Source organism: Poecilia reticulata, linkage group LG3 (genome assembly GCF_000633615.1).
Source record: "Poecilia reticulata strain Guanapo linkage group LG3, Guppy_female_1.0+MT, whole genome shotgun sequence".
Classification (NCBI taxonomy): Eukaryota; Metazoa; Chordata; class Actinopteri; order Cyprinodontiformes; family Poeciliidae; genus Poecilia; species Poecilia reticulata.
In genome coordinates, this window is record NC_024333.1 from 29335425 (window position 1) to 29358367 (window position 22943).

General features: G+C 40.9%; 1 protein-coding gene across 5 annotated transcripts in view; it reads right to left on the reverse strand.

Moving 5' to 3' along the window:
- gse1b (Gse1 coiled-coil protein b) overlaps positions 1-22943 on the reverse strand; it is a 128823-nt gene that overhangs the window by 31440 nt on the left and 74440 nt on the right. Inside the window, exon 1 of one of the 5 annotated variants that reach the window (XM_008405918.2) lies at positions 13588-13813. The exons of 3 other annotated variants lie outside the window; for them this stretch is intronic. The gene's annotated coding sequence lies outside the window, so the exon portion shown is untranslated. Of the gene's footprint in view, positions 1-13344; positions 13369-13587; positions 13814-22943 lie in introns of those variants that run through there. One more of the 5 variants, XM_008405920.2, reaches the window with a different exon arrangement.

Genomic DNA, 22943 nt, shown 5'->3' on the forward strand with positions numbered 1-22943 from the left:
ACACACACACACACACACACACACACACACACACACACACACACACACACACACACACACACACACACACACACACACAAAGTAAATCCCCCTGGCTCCTGTGTGCCTTGGCCAGTAGAGAGATAATGCAATGGCAGCTCAAGCGGGTGGTTAATCTTTAACCAGGAAGGGATTTGCCTATCAGCTTGTTAAAACTAGCAGCGCAGTGCAGCTGGCCCATCAACTCGATCAGGTCACTAGGATGGCTTGACAAAGTCTAACACTGCACAGACCAAAAGTGCACCACCTCTAGCTACTGTGTATTGATTGCACACACACAACATAGATAAACCATTTTATAGAGGCTTAGAAAAGCACACTTTAGCTCCAATACTGAGGCGCTGCTTAGGAACAGAGCCAAGCCGGTGAGTGCCCTGCCCTCAAATGAGCAATAAAAATGTCTTGGCAATAAACTAGTTCGCGCATTGAATACTTCTGCAGCTTTGTTGTCTTGTTCCACACCTACGTCCCTGTAATTACTTTCCTCAAACACGAGACTTGATCACTGTTTTCTGATCATCCTTCCTGTAGTGTCAGAGCTGCAGTTGCCAGAATGAAAAAAACAACAAAAAAAACCCACACACTTACTGCTGCTTCAAATGTTATCTGAAGCATTTCTTTTCTGTCTTAAGGTCTGTAAAAATACCTGTAGTCAATACAATAGCAAAGAGAAAACATGTGAAGCTGTTTTTCAATAGAGGTAGCAGCTAAAAATGAAGGAATTACAAGATCATTCCTGTCTATGCATTAAAGCTATACGAGCTTCTATTGGATTGTTAACTAAAAAACTAAAAGAGGGTCAACAAATGACGTAGTTTTAAAAAAAAGCAATGGGAGCATCTATGTTTTGAGGAAATACATGAATGGAAAAAAAATATTTAGATTTTTTATTAGACTAAGAGTACCAATTGTTCAGTTCCGATCTTTGGCCTGTTTGTGACTTTCCAGACTAAACAGATTATTTGAGTAGCTTCAGGTAACATCACACCAACATCCAACATGATGTGACGTAGCAAACACACAAACTTCTTATGATTATGTTGTAGGTCACAGTTTCTTAGCATAAAAAAAAGGTGTCACTAAATGGAAACGCATTCCTCATCCAGGAACTGCAACTTCATGCTCTCTGCTGAAAGGAGTAAGTCACTCAGTCCCTGACTGCAGGAGGGATTTTACAGTCGGCCTGGTGACAACATGTCAGCTAGGATGGCTGGCTGAGAATGTGCTGACAGGTGATTAAAAGGGCTGAGAAAAAGGTATTTAAGAAGTCCAGTGATCATCAAGGAAACTTCAGGCTTAACACAGAGAAATGAAACTAAATGAGGGCATCTAAAAATAACCAGCCAAACAGAGATGTGGATGAAACCAACTGAGCAGAATGAGATGTAACACAGGCCAAAGTCACACCTACTATAACTGACTGAATAACCACAGGAAGCACAACTTTGTGGCTGACAAAAATCAACTACTTGGGTGTCAAACTGCTGATAACTGTCACTTGCGTACCAAAGCTGCAACCAAGAGTAAAAGGAAGGTTTTCAAGTTGCGTGGACAAATATAGGTGTTATTACTTTTTTTTTGCTGATTGTTAAACAATAAACCATTTGCTGCTTTCATTTTCTAGCAACTGAATTGATTAAATTTCCTCTTGAAGATATTCATTTCTGAAATTAAATTAGCATCTTCATCTAAATGTCAAAATTTTACACTAGAGTACAGCTATCCAAATATTCCACCATGAATCATACATGGCTGTAGAACAGGTTCACTGCAAAGGACAAAGAAATAATCAAATGGCATTTTTGTGCGTTTAGCTCGGCTGGTTTTATCAAAGTAAATAAATAAAACAAAACTGCTAAGTGTGCACAAAGACTGATCAGCTCAAACAATGTCAATCAAACAATAACAATCACTAGCAGGTCTACAAAGATGTTGAGTATGAATTTGACCCAAAAATACCAAATCTTGCATACCAACTGTACATTTTTGATGTATGTGATCATCTCAGTCCTAAGCGCACGTAGAAATACAGACGTATCCTGGGGCACTGCAGGATAAACCTGCTCTGGTAGTTCCAGCTTTGTTTGACTTCTGAGATGAGATGTCAAAGCAATCCGCCCTCAGGCGCTATACAACGAACGCGTATCCGTGTGTGTGTGTGTTTGCATGGGAACGCACACCTTTCGAGTGCCATCTCTGTTACCCTCACACAAAAGACAAAACCCCTAATATCAGAGACATCCTGAAACAGACGCACCGTGGCTGCAAAGCGACGCCATCAAAGGAAGCAATTCCACTGGAGAATAAGGGGAAAAAGCAAAAGACAGACGAAGACAGCGAGAGAAAAGTGGTGCTGTGCTTGGAGGAGATCAATCGGGAAGACAAAAGAGTTTAACCACTGTCTGAACTGTCATTATACAGCAGGCCTCCATTATGGCACTCCGCTGGAGAACAAAGTGCACCACCTCCCGACTCGACCCTCCTCTCGCTGTCCTAAATGCAGGGACCCAAAAATATCTGTGCAATAACCAAAAGGAGCTGTCCTCCTTCCTTTTAGCTTGTGTGAATTCAACTGACAAGTTTTTGTGTGTGCGCGAGTGTGCACAGCTTATTATTCATACCTCACCTCCCACTTCTTTTTTTTCTTCACCATCACCCCCCCCACCCCACACCCACAACCTGCATGACAGCAGCTTGCAACAAAAACAGAGAATTCAAAAGACCAGTCGCCATCCATCTCCCTCTTCTCACCTTCTTCCTTTCAATCCTCCAGCACAAACACAAACAGCGAAGCTAAGCTACAGAGGAACGGTGTGTCTTGAGGGCAGGCACGAGCTGAGGTGACTTTCTTCGCTCCCTCCCACCCTGCTTCTGCCTAACCCACCCCAACAGGGCCATTTCCTCTGTCTGTTAATTACATATCAGCTGTGGTACGGCTCGCCGGGACTGTGGTTGTGTGCATGTGCGTGCATGTCATCTGGGGAGTGTGTAGTTGTGTTCTCTGAGACACCGGCGTGGGCGTATGACAGAACAGTCTGGTTACGCTTCACAACGCTGCTTAGAGAGTGTGAACCCACACATGAAGAGGCACACATTCAGCCACACAAACACACATAAGAGCCTCCTGTCTGTGTCCCTGGCTCTTTGTGGTCCCTTTCCCCCTGAAGTCAAGCTGCTGCCTGGATGGCTGTGCCTTTCACAGTCCCCTTCCGAGGGTGGGGGACAACAGGGCCACCACTCCCTGGAGGAGGGACTCATCTCTCACTTATCACCACGATCGCCACCATATCCTGTTTAAACTCTCTTTTTTTTCCATCAACCTCATCTGTTACAGAAGAAGAGAAAGGTGGCTGTGTGATTGTTTTTTTTTTTTTTTTTCAAAAGAAGAGGGAGAAATGAGATGTTCCAGATCATGAACTCTACAAAGACCTGCCAAGGATCTTTGTGTGGTTTCTGCACCTGTGGTGTTCTTTGGTACACGTTACGCCACATGAACGTTAAACACACACACACCTAGCCACACATACACAGGCCAGCTTTCATGTCGCACAGACCTGGCTGAATTGTACAAGTCTGCACTGCAAATCTCTCAGTGCCTGGGGACCCTACTGCATGTAACATATTTTGGTTGTTATCATCTTACAGCTCTCTCTCTCCTCCTCTCTTTGTCTCCCTCCACAGACCACCTCAGGAGATGAGCTGTGCTTCTGCTGCCTTCCCCTGCACACGTTCCTCACTTCAGCCCATCTCTCTGCTCTGTTCTCTCCTCCTCTCTGTGATATACTCGGTTAGGTTGTAGCTGCCTAATTAGCACTGCGAGTGCTCTGCATGGGCCCTGACTCCCAAGTGGCTCCACCAAACACACTCATACGCAGACACACACACAAACACATACGCTCACTTGACTTTCTGTTGCTGGGTCCAGTTGTTGAGAGTTACCCTATTATAATCCCGTAATTGGTATAATCGGAGTGTGTTCCTGCACATACATGCATGTGCTTGTCCAGGAGTGCGGATGCCTGATGAGTGAATCGGTTTCATGTGGGCACTTGACAGTACAATGACCACATATCTCCTAATTCTTCACAAAATAATTGTTATCTTGTTAAAGATGCCAAAGCATATGCCACAGGGTGGATTTATATTCTTATTTAGCACAGAAGCGTTAGATGTTCAACTTTGTATGATGCCATGTTTTTAAAGCCAAAAGAGAACATGCTAGCATGTAGGCTACATTTGCCACAAAAAAACTCATTGCACACCTGTCACATTCATGTAACTCCAGGTATGAAAGGTATTCTCATGACCTAAAGTGGAGGTGCAAAAAACATTGTTTCCCTTATTCTTTTTATATTAATATTTTCCCACCACCTTCTTTGAGCTTTAGCATCTGCCGAGTTGAAATCTGTACCAGGTGTGGGCATCAAAAGTAGTCAAAGCCTACCCAACTCATATCATTGGCCCGCAAAGCATGACTGCATCTCTCTTGAAAAAACTCTCCCTGGAGACAATGGTACGCATTAGATGGACATCTTTTGCATTTAGAACTTTGCTACATTAATCCCACAAACCCAAATTATTCTGAGATAATTCGAGCTCATCAGACAATGGGTGGGGCTGTGATCATAAAGGGATAGAAATGGTCAGCAACAATCTTAAGGTACGCTGTGGTGTTTTAAATGGTACTAAGGATCCACCACAACTGAATCAATTGATATAAGAAGGCATGGAAGCATGCTTTCATGTTGTATATGCCACATTTTGACTGTACCAGCTGAATGTTACAGCAAATAAAGAGATCCATGAAACAGGGCAGTGATTAAACACATTTGTCTTTTTCTCCACCTTTGATGAAATTGTTTGAACTTGAGTTTCCAGTTCTAAGCTAAAGCACCTGGTGTGGTTTGCTGCTGCTGTAGTCCATCAGATTAAAGGTTTGATGTGTTGTTGTGCATTCAGGGACAAGTGTAAGACATGGTTATTTAACCCGACGGTTTTTTTTTTCAAAATATTTCAAATCAATCTGCCTCTTTGCCTCTGACCTCTGAAATCAACAAGGCATCCACACAACTGTCACTCACAACATATTTTCTCTTTTTCAAACTGGAAGTCTCAGTTCAGCAGTTCCTGAAACAAAGATCATCACATTTAAAGTCATTTAAATCCCTTTTACTCCCGTTTTGATTCAGAGTTTGAACTTCACGACATCTAGACACCTTTATGAACTAATTTTCTGCCATATGTTTGGATGACTCACCTATTGTGGTCAGTAATCGAACAGGTATAGAGAATAAAGTGGTCAGTGAGAATATATAATAGCTTACCATATATTGCATCAAACCAGTCCTATGACAATCCTGTAATGATTGCAGTTCAATACGTCGTACAGATTCACTCTAAATCTTTTCTACAAGGATCATCTTATCTTATTCTAAAATTTGCATCTTTACAACTAAAGATGTAAATTAGATTAATGCTCCATAAAGCCTGTTTGCTCTCTCATCTAACATTAAAAACGGACCTGCCTATGTTTGTGGCTATGCAAGTGCAAACGTTGTTAATCTCTCATCTCAGACCTGAGGTGCTCCTTTTTTCAACAGTTTGATTTAGAGATGCACCAATCAGGTTTTACCAGATGGTGATTGAGATAACGATTCTTTTTTCAAGACTGTGACGTAAGGAAAAAAGGTGCTGTGGATTTTTTTTTTCCATTGAGTTTTGAGTCCAATTCAAAACAGGAAATTACAGTAAAATTTCCATGCAACATGTCCAAGGATGTTTTGCTAACTTTTACTGGATTTTTACAAAACTAAAAGTGGAAAACCCAAAATTACGCTAATTGATGCGTTTATAGACTGAAAATTGTGGTAATTATTGCCATTACTTTACTGAATGTGATTTTTGCCCCTTGTATTTGACCAGGTGATCACCGATCTGAGACAATCAAGAGGCAAATGTCTGATCCCGACTTCCTGATGATTAACTGGTTAGTCTCTAACAGAATTATACAACACTAAAATCTGCTTTACTTTCACAGTAGCATTGTAATTTTCTTTTCCGGGTGTAATATAAGTTGATTAAACAGAATAGTCAAAAAAGAAATGACCATGTCTTTAAAAACTTATCTTATTTAAATTATTTATCTACTGTTCACAGAGAGTATGTGACTGCAAGATACAAATTACTCCTCAGTTACGGTAGTTTATCTTTTCTTCAGGGTCAACTTAAGCCTATTTCAAAACGTAGTTGATATATTTTCCTACAAAATTTCTTATTTTTCTTCTAAATTTTTAGTTAAATTAATATTCATGTCTTTTTAAAATAACTAAATAACACCCACTCTTTAGGAAAAACATGAGGTGTTTATAAAAATGTCCTTTAAAAAGATAAAAGGATGCCAAACATCTTCCTGTCAGAACACAACCTTACTGTACATTTCTTCTGCTTACTGAGTTACTGCACATCATGGCAATCATTGGCAACGCACAGGGGAAACCCATATGGTTGATGTGAAACTGAGATAAGAGACGACGCATATGAGAGATGTGAAGCAAAGATATAAACAGACACACAAAAAGAGCCCAAAACAGAAGCTCTTTAGTTATGCAAATATCAGCCACATGAAGCAAGTTTAGCTGGCAACGCAGGCCCTCTGTCAGAGCATCGATACAGCTCTGTCCAGGAACTGATTAAAACACTTGGCCACAGAAGCCCGCTTCGTTTCTTCAGGCATATGACTGACCTTGCTCTCATACACAAGGAGGCAAGCTAACAAACCGACACATACAATATGACAGTCAGCTGATGTAGCAGATACCAGAGCGAGAGAGCAGCCGGGGAAACAGGAGAGACACACTGAGGAGACATGGAAGCAGAGACAGATAGAGGCCAAAAGAGAGATGATGATGTGATAGCAAAAGAAAAGGCGATTGTTGAAAAGTAGCCCCCTGGCACAATGCTGGGTTATAACAGAGTGTGAGACTGCAGGGCGTACAGAGACAATACTGATAAACACAAAGTATACGAGTTATGCTGACATACATACACACACACACATAAAACAATTGGTAATGAAAGAAGACACACTCTGTTAGGGCAATAGTCAAGTATGGTCAGTATTGACCATGTGCATGATCCGCTTATCTGCTGCTCTCATGTTGCCCGTGTTGTGTTTGTTTGGCAAGCGCTTATCAGGTTCTGGGGTATGACAACGACAACAGCAAACATGAGCCACACAAACACACAGACAATCTAAAGTTATCCAAAGAGGGGTTCTTTGGCATGGTTGTAGCAAGACTGAGTGGTGTGAAAAGAGGCATTTTACTTTTTCAGCTTCTCTTAGGAAATTTATAGCCGAGCTAACATTGCGGAAAACAGTTTCGGGCCCACTGCTGAAAACTATGCCTTGTTTTATAAAAGAAAACTCACTGGAGAAAAAAGCTGCATGCCTCTGATGTAGTTCAAAAGATCTAGGTTTGGATGTGCTGCAAAGGACAAAAAATGGACCCTACAAAGGAAGAGACACAATCAAGCAAAGTCAATGTATAGGATGTTATGTTCTGCTTCGGTATCTTGTATACATTTGAACATCAGCTCACAACACTCGGCCATTTCAACAAATGAGAGTGATAAAAACAGTAGTTGTGAACCTGCTTACATAATCTATCGAAGTTCCTTTTAGGAAATGCATGAATCAATTGACTTGAGATTACAGTAAATTTTTTCCTTGATTTTCTTTAATCAGAAATCAGCAGATCAATCAAATTTCTGCAAGTCAAACATCAAACTAATGACCCAAAATTAACAAAATGTGCTGCTACACTATCCAGGCACTTCACTCACTTTTACATGCTGGATGCTTGAACATGAAAATAAACACAGCTTTCTTTATGGTGACTTAAGACAACAAGTATCCTAATCCTTGAGAGCCAATCAACTATTTATTATGGAAAGCACATATTACAAATGAACAAAACAGCAATGTAATGACACAGGAAATGTACCTGGTCCTGACACAGCAGAACACTATGAATCCCAAGTCCTTGAACTCAATCTACTAGGCACTAGTCAAAACAGGACCACATAAAAAATTACATTATGACAGTTCCTGGAGAAAAAAAATCTGAATTAGTCAAAATCACAATTGACAGGTCAGACTTAAAAGGAAACCATAAACAGGGCGACCACAATAAGCCTGATTGGTGAATCATATAATTTTTCTTCAAATTATATGACGACTACGTAGCCATGCAGATGACAACCTCACAAAGAATAGTCAATATTCTTTGGTGCCAGGGTTTTGATTTAAACTAAATCTGAGCAGACACAGACAACAATAGCAGGAGTATAAGCCAATTGTAAATGCACTTTCATGAAAGACCAGACCTTCTTTGCATTTCCAAAAAGGCGTATTGGCCATCAGTTTTATTTAGTGCATTTACATCCAGCCAAGATATGACATCTTGAACTGACACACACAGAGCAGTGTACGCTCCCACATTTTCATACCACCTAAGGACATTGTTATAATAGTAGTCATCACAACAAGATATGACATCTTGGCTGGATGTCATATATTGACATCCAGCCAAGATATGAAAAATGTTAACTGGCCTTATCAGTGACATAAGAAGCAGAACATGGAAGGTGTGAAAACAAACAAAATAATTCTAAGCTATTACAGCTATTTTCCCTCCATTTGTTGAACTGTCTGTTTGCCTTCCCCTCAGTTAAATATTTTATGATCTATTTGTTCAGCTGTCCTCATTGGTCATCACACTTACAGCTTACATTTACTTTTGTTATTCTTTTTAAACACCCAGTGCAAGGATTCTTCTGACACACAAATCCAATCAAATGCACCATATCATGCCTTCAACCAGAATTTAGCAGCACAAAGCACAAAGGTTTGGCTGGCGAAGCACAGCAACAGAGGGAGAGAAAAAAATGGCAGAGGTGGAGGGAGACACGCTGACCAAGAAAAACCCTCATTTTATAAACATCCTACAGTGGTTTCTCTTCCAACACACAACCAGACCACACAGAAACCCTGAACTGACACACACAGAGCAGTGTACGCTCCCACATTTTCATACCACCTAAGGACATTGTTATAATAGTAGTCAAAGCCAAGCCTCGCCCAGTCAAACACATCCCATTCTTTCAAATTGAGAGCTATGTAAACCCATGCAAAAGTCCCTCTCCAGTCTGTGCTATTCAAAGCTATCAATGTGGGCTGTTGATAAGAAAATGCAAAGTGGGTCACCTTTAACTCCAGGCTCCTTGTGTAAACAGAACAGGGAGCTGCTTGGGACTCTCCTAATCACTCTCTAAACAGAGCCAGGTGCTGCTGCCACAGACAAACTGTCACCAACACTCTGCTCGGCACAGCTGCCGTCTAGCCCCCAGACATCACAGCACCACAGGCTACCACAGCACGACGACACCTGAAAACATGCCAGCTTTGTAAAAAGCAGCATTGCGGTGCTAAAGGTTAAAAAAACCTTCAAACGGCAGATTACTAGTAAGAAACTCTGCGCCTCTGAGCAAAATCTGCTTAATTCATCTTACTTAAACTCTCCTCACATGCAGATCCAGCAAATGCATGAAAGTCTGACGATAAAGATGAAAAATTCAACTAAAATCATTTGACCTAATAATTATCCGTTTTGCAGATATGCAGCAGACACTTATCTTGATCTGACATTTTGACAAAGTCCAAAATTACATAAATGAAAGAGGGCTCCTAACTCCCGGGCCTTGACTTTCCCTGAAGCTTTATCGCTCTACAAAATAACGAGCCACAGCAGACAAACATACGGAGCTTGAAGGTAGCAGTGATATTAGAGATGCACAAATCAGGCTTTTCCAAACTAACACTGATTTCCTGTCTTCTTTAAAGTCTAACGTGGCGGTTCAGTTTTATTTTTTTAAACCCAGAGGTATATAAACGCATGAGGACAAATGTGCTGCAGGTTCCTAGATGAGTAGGTTTAAAACTAAGAAATAAGAACATACAAGAATATCTCCATTTACATATAGTAAAATTTGTTGGTTGACGTGTTTATTAACTCAAACAGGTAGTAGAAAAATATCTAAACTTTCAGTAACTTGTCAGAGCTCATCAAAAGATAACAGGCAAATCTCAATTTCTTTGCACAGATTGGTGCATATCTAGGCGACGTGAACCCCCCACAGCTGACCTGAAGATTCAGTTTAAAAACAAACATGCTAAATATTGTTAGTGAGCCCCTGAATCTTAAGTTAAAGTGACAAATAGACATAGTTCAGCTACATCTGTGAGGAAGACTGTGACTCAGGCCTTGGACCATGACGAATCCAACAGACCGACTCATGATCTTCCAACAAAAATCCCCAACCTTAAAAAGAGCACATAGATGTTTTCCATATAAGTGACAGAAGGACAGGACAAAAGAGTTTGACATGAGATGATATCCAAGAAATCAGCCAGTTATACTGTAACTTCTGCCTACATTGTATGTTTCAAAGATTTGCAGATGCAATTTCTGTGATCAAGTGATCATGTTCTAAAATTAGGTCAAGCTTCATAAATGTCTGAAGAGGGTCGTAACTTTGCCACTTAGAGAAGTTATATTATTACTCTTGATTAACATGCAATTTAGGACTGCTGGCCTTTAAGATATGCTGCAAATAGCATGAAGTAAAAACTAGTGATAAAATATGCAGAATAAAACAGACAAACCAGCCTGTAGCGTTTCGAACATGCTAATCTAAAGTTGGTCCACATTGCCTAGGGAATCACAAAAGGTTACAAAGTTACCACAACTGTAAAGATGTGGCAAAGGTACTGGTAATTCAAGTGGCATCAAAATGATCAACAAACCAATTTATGAAACTGCACAAACTGTAACACCATGTCATCAGCAGTAGCAAACTGACTAAAACAAGAGACGTTTGTAGGTTTACTTACACCTTTCATGTATCATAGCAGCTTTGACACATTTAATAATTCAGGAACTTAATGGAATGTCATTAAACAGTGATATTTGTCCAAGCATATGAAAAATTTGGATTTAAATTGCAGTGTTTGTGTATATAAATAAAGCTGGAAACTGAACCCCAACTACATGAATCCACGAAATCACAACTTGAGACTTCCATTTCAAGCATACCACAAACATTGCCAACAAAATATCATGAACACATAAATAAAGCCGGTAGAAAACTAGTTTGTTTCCTCAAACTGACTAAATGGCTTCCACTTACTTTTCTAAAGACTGTTTAAGACGCTGTTAGTTTCCAGAACGATGTTGATCAAGAAATCACTCTGTTGGTGTAGTGTAAGGTGCCAGGTTTAGTGTTTTTTAACACATGTGGAACTTCCTGTGTGAAAGAAAACAAAATAATCTAGAAGTGCCACCGGATGCCTTCTGTAGCAAAGGGGAGAACTAATGTCTAATTTTGACCTCAGCTGCAAATAAATCATGACATGGCTTCATAAAGTTCTTCATACCACACACGTGTCAATAACTGCCCGACATACATTAGGAAAAATTGAAATTCACACTGAAACACCAAACTGCTAAACGACAGAAGGCTCATTTGATAAAAATAATGCATGTATGTTATATATGTGTATATTTAAAGCATAAACTAAAATATTCTAATGTTGAACTCTTATACTTAGAACAAATTAAACATAAAATCTGTTATCGTCCTTCACTGTGTACTGTCAGTATCAAAGATGTATAGGTATTTTGTTTATGTTCCAAATACTTTTCGGAGGATTATACTACTGGTTGCATTATGCCCTCAAAAATTCAAAATATCTTTCTTTATTATTTTTGTTTCATTCCTGTTAGCAACATAGCCAGGTTTTATTGTCAAAGAATATTCTCAGCTGCTGTTTTCATGGGTGAAATTATGATATTCTACAGTAATGAAAGTGACTTTTCACTAAGCAAAATGGCTTTTACAAGTCAGTCACAGTGGTTGCCACACCTTTCAGTTTCTAGCCACCAAAATCCAAGACTTGTGAGTTTACTTTTTGAAGAGCATACAAGTAATACTAATAAGTCAATTTAACAGAGGTATTTTGGCAGCACAAACTGCATCAGTGTTTTCATTAGTCTTACTTTTAAATATAACTTGTACGATACTTAGCATGAATATACTTTTTATTTTTTGTTGCGTAATTTGATTTCTTCACAGAACTTTTAGATCCAATACATATACTGATTTGCAACCCAAACTCCTACTTTGGGAACCATTGAATTAACTAGCATTTATTCCAGTGACTAAACTACATAACTTATCAATCAAACATCTAAAAATATATAAACCACCTCATTTGGAAAGCAGCTTTTTGGGGGGCTTTTGGTTGCAACTTCTTACAGGTTTAAATATAAAATGATTAAAATAAATTATCCAAGAATTCAACCTGACATATTTTGTAGCCCACGCATTTGAAAGCTTGGCAACATTTGAAAGCTATTTTAATTATCTTTAAAGTGAAAAATAATAAAGGTAAGACCGTTTTAATAATATTGTTAATACACCTAGTGAAATCCTACAGAAAAAGGCTCCAATTTCCTCATCAGAAGGAGCTAAAACGTAAGGTTCCTCCTGGCTGCAGGAAAACTCATTGTGCTCAGTAACGCCTGTTGCTTCGCTGCTGTTTGTAGACCGTGTTTTAAACCTGGAGTGTGTGACGAGTCTGATGAGTGGTGGGTCTCTCACTCTCGGTGTGTGTTCACTACAGAAGCAGCTGTTGAACGCGCCTGCGGCTCTAAAGAAGTGAAGGAGCGCGTGGGAAGTGATTCAACACGGTCCACCTGCCACGCGCACGCGCCTGACACACACTCACAAAACACATACACATACACACACACAGCTTCTACCCCCAGGGTCAAATCCCGCATCCTGGGAGCACCAAATGGTCAAAACGTGTCACTGTAACAGTCAGTCACAATTACGCTGAGGAAATGCCCCTGTCCGTCTCCTCTGTGGGAGCACCTCAGAGCAGACAATTTTAATGGAGCCAGTCTGACTGGAGTCTCCGCGCTACCAAGAAGGCAAACAATACAGTTTTTACACGAACAAGCGCAGACAGTTAAATGCGGAAAATCACTCCTTTGGGCTGGTGCTTGACATATAAATCGGCACAGTTCACCGGTAACATTGTTACAAGTTAATTTGAAGGGTGGGGGTCGCCCGCTATTCTTTCTAACCCCTTTTAGATGTTGTGCGCTTTCAAACACGACCACATGAAAACCCTCGGCGCTAAGACAGACAAACGTGAAATAAAAACGGGTAAATGGTCACCTGAAGGCACCGGAGTGGCTCTTTCTTTCTTTTTTATCGCTTCTTTCTTTCACACGTCAGATCGCGCGCGCGCGCGCGCGACAAGGGCTCATGCACCGACCTTCGGAAACACACACACCCGTTTCCTCGATATAGTAATGACTTCCTCAACAAAACCTCCGCCGTATGCTCGCTCGTTCACACGAACAACCTCCAGGTTAGAAAACACAACCCAAGTAACAAGATTTACACAGAATCACTCACCGCAAATAGATATGGGGTTATTCCGCCGGTGTTCATAAATTAGTCAAAAATAATAATAATCATAACAAAAATTCTCCGGTTAATAGCCAAAGCTCGGATCCATCTGCCCCGCGTCGAGAACAACCACTCGGCACTTATTGTTGTCACGCAAGAAGCTCCAACGCCCAGCGAGGCCACAGGGACTGAGTAGAGCGCAGCAGACCGCCGAGGAAAGGAGAAGAGAGGCGGCCGGCTGCTGGGAGCCGGGAGGTGGAGCTTCCGCTCCGGCGGGGGCCGGACACTCATGGGAGACAAGACGAGTCGGTGGCCGGAGCGGGCTGTAGGGGGGGTAGGGTTGAAGCACCTGCTGCCCCTCCCCAGACCACAGGGCTCTCCCCGCATCATTTTATTCACAAAATGCCTCACCCATGTCAAGCCAGAAAGAAAACAGACACTTCCTGGACATTTAAATCAAGAAATCTAAGTCTAGGCCTTCCTTCATCTACTAATGACAAATGACAGGAAACATAAGAAATTAATTTTTCACATTCATCAAGCGTGGTGAATAATTCAAAAGTGCATGTGTGTTCTACTGATGTTTTTACAGGCAACATTAATTATTTGTGTTTATGTCCTCATATTTTATGCTTTGCTTATTTTATGCTTTTTCAACACACAGGCAGTGCCAACCTAAAGCATACCAGCAGAAATTACAGCAGTGATCTTAAAGTCCACTTGGACACAATTTATTATATTGTAATACAGTTGTAATTAAGGGGGCGTGGAGGAGTTATGCTCCCTCCAATCAAAGACTTACAGCTGTGTTCTGTCTGTAAACAAGAGTGTCCCTTTTTTGAGAGATGTCCAACGTCCAGTCTATAGTTTATCCTTATCTTGCTACACTTAATTGAATTTCAAACCAACAATCCAGCTATCAACTGTGATCAATACTATGGGATACCACAGAGTTGACATCTACAACAATGATGTGAGGATGACAGGAAATTACATCACTTTTGGGTTGATCTGAAGTTGCATCCTGGTTTGTAACAGATAAGGACCAACAGCCATCATAGAGTAGTTAAAAGAAAAGCGTAGTTCTGGTAAGTGTCCACAAGGGGACAGTCTGCTATAAAAAGCACAGACTTTTCAACTGAGTCTGAACCTCTGTGTGGCTTATCAATTGTTTTCCTGTGGATTAGATAGCAGAGACTGCACAGGCTGTAAAATCAAAGCCACACTTGTAAGCACTAAATGCAGGGTTTTGTCCAAATGCCAAGGATGAAAATATAGGGATTAAGCAGGTAATGACTAGTAAGGAGGTGGGATGAAGCCCTTTGTACTTTGTTTGGCAAATTTGCTAAATGCATGATGCATTGGATCAAATGTGAGCTTAATTGCATTTTGTTTGTGTCCCCTGGCCTATTAGAATTTTATGAATTTACAGCGAGCACAGCAGGAGATAGGCAAACATCATTAAACTAAGACAGCAATCCTCTTAACGCAGCACACATCCGTTTTGAACCTTCTGGTTTCTCCCAGCTTTTGTACAATATCCTTTACCTCCGCTTCAAACTGAGTGACGGAAAGAGCTGCAACAAGACATGCTAAAAAAAATGGAGCTCTGATGAACCTTTAGTATAGGCACAAATAATATTCCCTCTTCAGCTTATGCACTCAAAGATACCAACATGTGGTAAACATATAAACAAAATATTACATACTTTTTATAATCTTGTCCAATTATGTAAATATGTTTCTTCTTTCATATCACAAATTGCTTGCGTTGTATCAGCCTTCAGTTATTTAATTAGATCTTTCTGTCAGGAATACATGCAAAATTATCATCTCTTGCATCACAATGCAATTCATTACCCCATTTTGCTGAATGAGGAGTGTCAAATCACCATGCCTAAATGTGCTAATAATCTGAAATAATTATATTTTCGATTATATTTACTGATGCATTTTTTGAAGACACAGTGGCACTAAGCTTAGCTGCCAATCCAGGAGCAAACCAAACAGAGACAAAAAGTTTCATTAAGACGTACAGTGCAGGTTTATTTGATCCAAAGTGTGATTTTGCATCTGTAATTGTCCCCATTCCGATTTTATTGTGCCGTTTTTCCTTCTCGCTGCATATAACTGCAAGGAGTCAGCATTTAGCACGAAGCGTAATTAACATTTGACTAAAGGAGTGTGAAAACAGCTTTGAAATGCCTGGCCCATTTAGATACGGAGTGGTTAAACATTTGCCTTTTTGCCGACAGTTTCTGGCGTACTTTCAAAAACACACATTTAAACTGTGGATCTTTCACAGCTTAATTACTCAGCTGCAGGTGTACGACTGTCTAACTACAGGAATCTGCAGGGTGTTCCTCCTCTTCTCCTCCTCCCGTTCTCCTGTACAAGCCTTCCTTCTTCACCTTCTCCACCTGACACTGATCTCCACCCTCCAACCCACTCCTACCATCCTATCCCTCATTTATTTAACTATACTCACCATTTTCACGTAATCTCAACACTGCTCCCTCCTCTTCCTCTTCCTCTGCAGCCCTTGCTTCCTCTTGCACCACCTCCCTTATTCTCCACTCCCCAGCTCACTCCCTCTCTCTCAGCAGCGGACCTGGCCTTAGGCATCGTTAGCTTAATTTAATAAAGGGGCTTAAGCTTTTGAGAGGCTTTTCAAGGATCTGACTGCTGTTACATTCATTACAATCTATCAGCCACCAGAGACACAGCCTTGTTGCATGGCTGAGAAGGGGAGCAAGTGTGTGTGTGCGTGTGTGTACTTGTCGTGTGTCTGTGTGAAAGGGGAAGTTATACTAATATTGCTTTTAATTATTGAAGCCACAGCAGAATCATGCTCTTTGCTCTATTCCCTCGTGCTCTGGCGGGTAAAACCTCATGTTTTGCAAAGGTCACTGTACAGCTTGTCACAGAATACATATGTTTTTGTCAACATGGGCAATTTGTACATGTATCAAAGATTATGGTCCTAGAAAGCAATATGTGTTTGAAGAAGTAAGCACTCTGTCAAAAAATGTTTCTGAGTCCTTTAAAAAAAAAATAGCAGAACAACTGCCCCTTACTTCTATGCTTGCCTCCATTATGCTGTCGGCAAGTGGCAGCTTACGTAGCCTTTGCCACATGGTGGACAGGCCAGAAAGGACTTCATCCACCTCCTTCACAGATCGCTTACGATGGAAGATATGCTGGGTTTTGCAAGCAAAGACCAGCAGCTGTGTGCATAAGAGATTGTGTGAGCGAGGGCTGGAAGGCAGAAGCGATACCTATGAGGAACGCGTTCTAGATTCTTTTCATGCAGCCTGATATTAAATTAAGGAGAGAGGAGAGAGGTAATTAACATGCAGATCGGCTGCTGCACAGAAGACAGAAGAGGGTCTGAACAAGAGACAGGTTAACTGGAAAGCAGAGGCAGCACAGTGAGAAGAACGACCTGCACTGTTGCTCAACTCACTCTTCTGATGTCACCCATCTTAGCAGAGCAGTCCTACACAGATGCACGAGGAATTAAAATGGTTTGTACAATGTTATTACTTTGTTTATGGCTTGTTTATATTTGTTTTTCTTTACCAAGTCAAAAAATAGAACATTATGTTTATTGCTTTTGCAAAAACCTTTAAGTTACTTTCTAATTAATGAAATTATCAATAGCACAATTTCAATCAATTCCATGCAGGGAAAAGGAAAATTAAATTTTATCACAATGAACATTAGGAAGAACTCTGTGCAGATAAATATGTATGTGTGTGTGGGAGCACAGTACAAAACTGAACATATAATGCCTTTTTTAGACTTCACATGTGCCTTTAATGACAGAGACAATCAGTTTTTTGACATTTAAACATTTTCAATACACATTTCTTTGTAACGATTTAACCGAGACCTTTTCCCCTCTAAACCAAACACCCCCCAGGTTTATTCTAACTGACAAGTACACATGGCCAATCAGAAGTCACCTCTGTTTGCTTCAGCTCATCAGAATAGCAGAGGATTGGTCGTCTCCAAGTTTGTGTGTGCTCGAGACGTCTTTGAGGAGATTAGATGAGTGTTGCAGCGTAATCTCTCTCGTGTTTATTTTACATGGCTGTAAAAATGCTGCTTATCTGCCCCTCGCCTTATTTACTTGCAAACACATGCTGTGTTTCTGCAGGCTAAGGCTTACTGTTAAACCGGGGCAAATATAGCACAGCAAGGACAATGAGGAAGCAAACCTGATAGATACATGGAGAAGTGCAACAAAGATGTGTTTAACAAGGGAGACGAGAATGAGGTTGTATGGAGTGAAAATGTTCGCTCCCTCCCATCGGTGTCCAACGATCTGGGCGTCTCTGCTTGTGTGTGTGAGTGTGTATATATGTGTGTGGGAGCAACAGGGGAGTGTGGTGAGGCCTATTAACAGACGTAGCGATAATAGGCATGGGGAGCCAGGATGTGTCTGAGCCACTGACCTGCCCATTAGCTCTCTCCAGTCCGCTAAGCCCTCACATCGATCACCCAACCACACATCATTGATCTGGAAAACCAGGCAGGAGCACACTACTCAGGCACACACAGATCGGTGTTGCTGTGTGTGCGTCAGAAGGAAGACAGGTTGGCTTTGTGTCTTTAATTTTCCTGAATGTTCATCAACAGACCCCTGGGTCTGAGTGGACACACCAATATCCGTTACTAGGAATCGCAACGCCTGTTGTGTCATTCGTCCTATTATTCAAATTTATTCCACCTTTCCACCAGTCTGCCGTGATGTAATTAACAATGTACACTCGTCTATTAGCCACGCTGGCATAAGCTAATTGTTAGCTGTCACTGTGAATGTTCAGAGCACACAGACACCCATAACCCTTCTCTACGCACATTGTCCACACATACAGCACAAGCCAGAAGAGGTTTACAGTATGTTGTGTTAACACACTTCCTGCTCTTTCTTGTCTTGTTCACCTTTACCTGGATGCAGGTTGTGCTCTAATTATCATAGCCGATAGTTAAGAAATGAGTCTTTATGAGCTGCTAATTAGATCAAATTGCTTTTTTACCACCATGGTATAAGTAAAGCATCACTTGCTGCTCCTTTCAGTAAAGCAAGCGAGGCACCAGATTTTATGCTGTAAAAAATTTAACAAAGTAAAAGCTGTGAGGGAAGGAAGGATAGAAGCAGAGCCACGCCATAAAAAAAGGTGGTAACAACAGGAACACACCTGCCAGGCACCAGCAGAGGACGATTTATAGAGGAGGGAGAGGAGGACTTCATGCAAATGCTGAGTTATGTTTATGCAAATAAACTCAATTTTCTTACTTTAAGCAAATGTCTTAATGGTTGGGAGTAAGGTTATAATGACCTCGTGTTTTACATTTCAACAGCCATGTCCTCCATACTGACCAGCAACCCCTACGTGCCTAAATGTGTAGGCCCTCCTTTTGCTGCCAAAACAGCCCTGACCCATCAAGGCATGGACTCCATGGGACCCCTGAAGGTGTGCTGTGGTGTCTGGTGCCAAGATGTTGGCAGCAGGTCCTTTAAATCCCGGAGGCTGCAAAGTGGATTGAAGCTGTCCAGCACGTTCCACAGTTGCTTGATTGAATTAAGATCTGGGGAATGAACCTGGATGGGCTAAGTCAATACCTTAGACTTAAACTTTGATGATACCAAAACCATTCCTGAACATTTCTTGTTTTCTGGTACATCACATCGTCCAGCTGAAAGAACCTGCAGGATTCAGTAGATACAGTTTATCCATCCATCCATCCATTTTCTTTACACCCTTGTCCCTTAGTGGGGTCGGGAGGGTTGCTGTCTATCTCCAGCTAACGTTCCGGGCGAGAGGCGGGGTACACCCTGGACAGGTCACCAGTTGGTCGCAGGGCAACACAGAGACACACAACCGTGCACACACACACTCACACCTAGGGGCAATCTGGAGAGAGGCCAATTAACCTGACAGTCATGTTTTTGGACTGTGAGAGGAAACCGGAGTACCTGGAGAAAACCCACGCATGCACAGGGAGAACATGCAAACTCCATGCAGAAAGCCAGGAATCGAACCCAGAACCTTCTTGCTGCAAGGCAACAGCTCTACCAACTGTGCCACTGTGCAGCCCGATACAGTTTATATGAACGGCTATATACACGGTCTTCAGAAATGTTTAGGCAGGAGCTGGCAGTGCAACGTCGAGCCACACAGACAGCAGAACAAGAGGCTAACTATCAAAACATGACCCAAAGTGCCAGAGCCCCTTCTGTTGGCCTGCCTTGTTCTCGTTGTGCATCCTGGTGCCATGCGTTCCCCAGGTATGGGATGTATCCAGCCATCTACATGACATAAAAGAAAATGTGATTCATCAGACCAGGCCACCTGCCTCTGTTGCTCTGTGGTCCAAATCTCACATGCCCAGATTCAGCCTGGGCATCCTGACAGGTGTGTGGCTATAAGCATCAAGCTGCATTGCACTGCACACTCATATGCCTTTTTACATAACTTGTTCACCAATTTAGACTACAGCAGCTCGTCTGTAGTACACCACAAAGGAGGAGATGTTCTGACCTATTTATTTAGCCGTCACAACAAGGCCCTTGTCAGAAACGTTCAAATCCTTATGCTTGTTCATTGTTCCTGCCTCTAGCGCATCAGTTTTGAGGATCAAATGTTCATGTTCTACCCATTACATTCTACCCATTAACAGGTGCGATGATGAAATAAAAATCTTTTTTTTCCCCCACTTCACCTGTCAATGATTATCATGTTATACTTGATCACTGTTAAATTATTGGAATAAACAGATTTCAAAGGCAAAAAATCAATCAAAAAAGATACTAACAACTTTTTCTGCTTTCTTCTTCATGATTATTTATTTCTGTCCTCATCTATGATGGATCTACAAACAAATTAATATGTTGTTTTCATTACTACAAAATTTATATATAATAATTGTTGATGGTGCTTTATTTAAGTTACTTTTTGATTTAAATACCACAAGGTTGGCAGCAACCTGGAAGGCTCCAACTTTCAATGTTAATGGATGTGCCCTGGTTTCAGAAAAAAAGGACCAAAATAAACTCAGAAGACAGAGGAGATGCCCAGAAAAGAAATGTGTGTGTCAGACGTTTTTTTTGTTTTTTGTTTTATGGATGCAGCACAAAATGCTTACAATTCAGCAAAAAAAGAGAGAAAAAGACAAAGATGAATGAGCTGTAGGTGGTGAAACATTTATTGTAAAGAATAACTTATAAAGTATGTTCTTGTCTTTTACTCCGATAGATTTCAAGAAAGACTAAATTAATTACCCTAACGGATGAGACAGGAATGTTATGTAAACTCCCCAAAGGATAACCTTTGTCATTTTTTGTTTAAATGAATATGTAATCCATAAAACCTGCAGATCTTTTCAATTATCTCCACCTTCTCACATAAACTCCCCATTTCTCTCACCCACTCCCACAAGCCCACTTACCCAGAGACAGATGGCACAGGGATGATGGAAACCAGACCAATTATTTATCTAATTATGACTTATCACTTAGCAGCATAATCCGCTGTACTGTCTAGGTTGGGTATTCATGTTGGGCAGATAACTGGAGCTTAGGCAAAGTTACTCCGCTCAAATGTTTTCCAACTATAAGCTTTTTTATTTATTGGATTTTTTTTTTTCTTTTCTTTTTGAAAATCAATGTCCAGCCTCTATGAGTAGTTTAGTATTTTAGCTACACTTCTGTGGTATTTTATGTATGTGATTATTTTACTTACACATCTAAATAGATATCGGTCAAAGTAAATAAGTCACCTTACGTTACCTTTTACACATCGTACGGCTGAGCATAGGAAGCGGTGTTTTTCATCATTTAGCAGCAGATATATTCACAATCTCTGTCTATTATTATGCACAAAGCACAGAGTGGTAAATGCATAGGAAATGAAGAAAGGGAGGAAGAGATGAATGTAGCAGGAGCCAGGGTGAGTTCAAGCCCATGCTAATAGGGTAATTGCATTGATTTCCATTTAGCTGCACTCTCTGATGTTATTTACAGCGTTTAGTCCTGCAAACACCCCCCACCCCCTTCCTCCTCTCCCAGTTTGCTTTTAACCAGCTGTGACAAGCTGTCAGCCCCTTTTCCCTCAACACCCTGCTCCTCTTCACCCTTCTCACAACTGCCAAAACAGACAAATGCATTATTAGGCCATTAATAGTGGTCATGCTTACACGTCCCCTACGTCCTTATTCATTCCAGAATCACAGTTTCTCTTTTCTTCTCTCGTTCTCAGGCCATCTGGCATGAGAACTGAGCTGCTTTGAAGTGGCTCCCCGAGTCCATCCAGTCTGAGAAGTGCCTGCGTGTGTGTGGTGCCACGAAAGGTCAGCGGGGTCTTTCTTGGAACAAAGTGTAAGAAAACCAAAAGCCTTACAAGTGTTAACATTAAACTATTGACTTGTAGGTCAAGGTGTGTTTCACCCCTGAAGGACTTTTCACAGGAGATCATAGAGTCATAGTAATGAGAGATGGAAAACCACTGAATTTGACAGATAGCATAGATTTAGCAACACTGTTAGAGGTCCATCTTTCCTTTTCTTTGTACAACAATGGGCAATATGAGAACAAGAGAGAGACTGCATGAGAATGAGAGTAAGCAATTAGCATGCGGCAGACAGTGTGCTGCATTAGTACTATATTAATGTGGTGGTCACGTCCAGGACAGAGACAGAGTGCATTAAGCTCATCATCACTCTTCTGCACAGATCAAGGACTCCACCGAATCCCACAACCGACCACACCGGTTAAAGAGCAGCAGGAGATGAAGCAGATTTTATTATGTGTTGTGTACAAATTATGTTTTAGGCTTGTTTGTGTACAGTTACGGAGTGTCAGTCCGCATGCACGAGAGTTTTGCACCTAAATATCTGACATGAAAAAGGAGGAGCCTGGGTAAATTGCACGCTTTCACATATATGTAAGGTTACATGCATGATTATAGTACACTTAACCAGTTAAAATGCAATAGAGATTTGCGAAAGCCATAAAACGCTAAGGCCAGTAAATTTTATTGCATGTTAAAGCACAGATGACAGGACCTTTTTGTCACTGTTTGACTAGATAGTCTCTGAACAGGATCTGGGACGTTTGGATTTGGATCTGTGAGAGACATCTGTAAATACAAAAAAAAAAATTAAACATAATAATCATAGATATCTGCTTTGCAAAAACACTAAGGGTAATAATAAAGAGCAAGTGCAAAACAAAACAAAATTAAAATAGGAGTAAGGTCACAAATGTCCTTCAAGATGAGTATCAGGGATTTCAAGTGACGCATTGTTGGCAGCTAAGGACGTTTTTGAAGGACAAAATATAGTTTATATATATA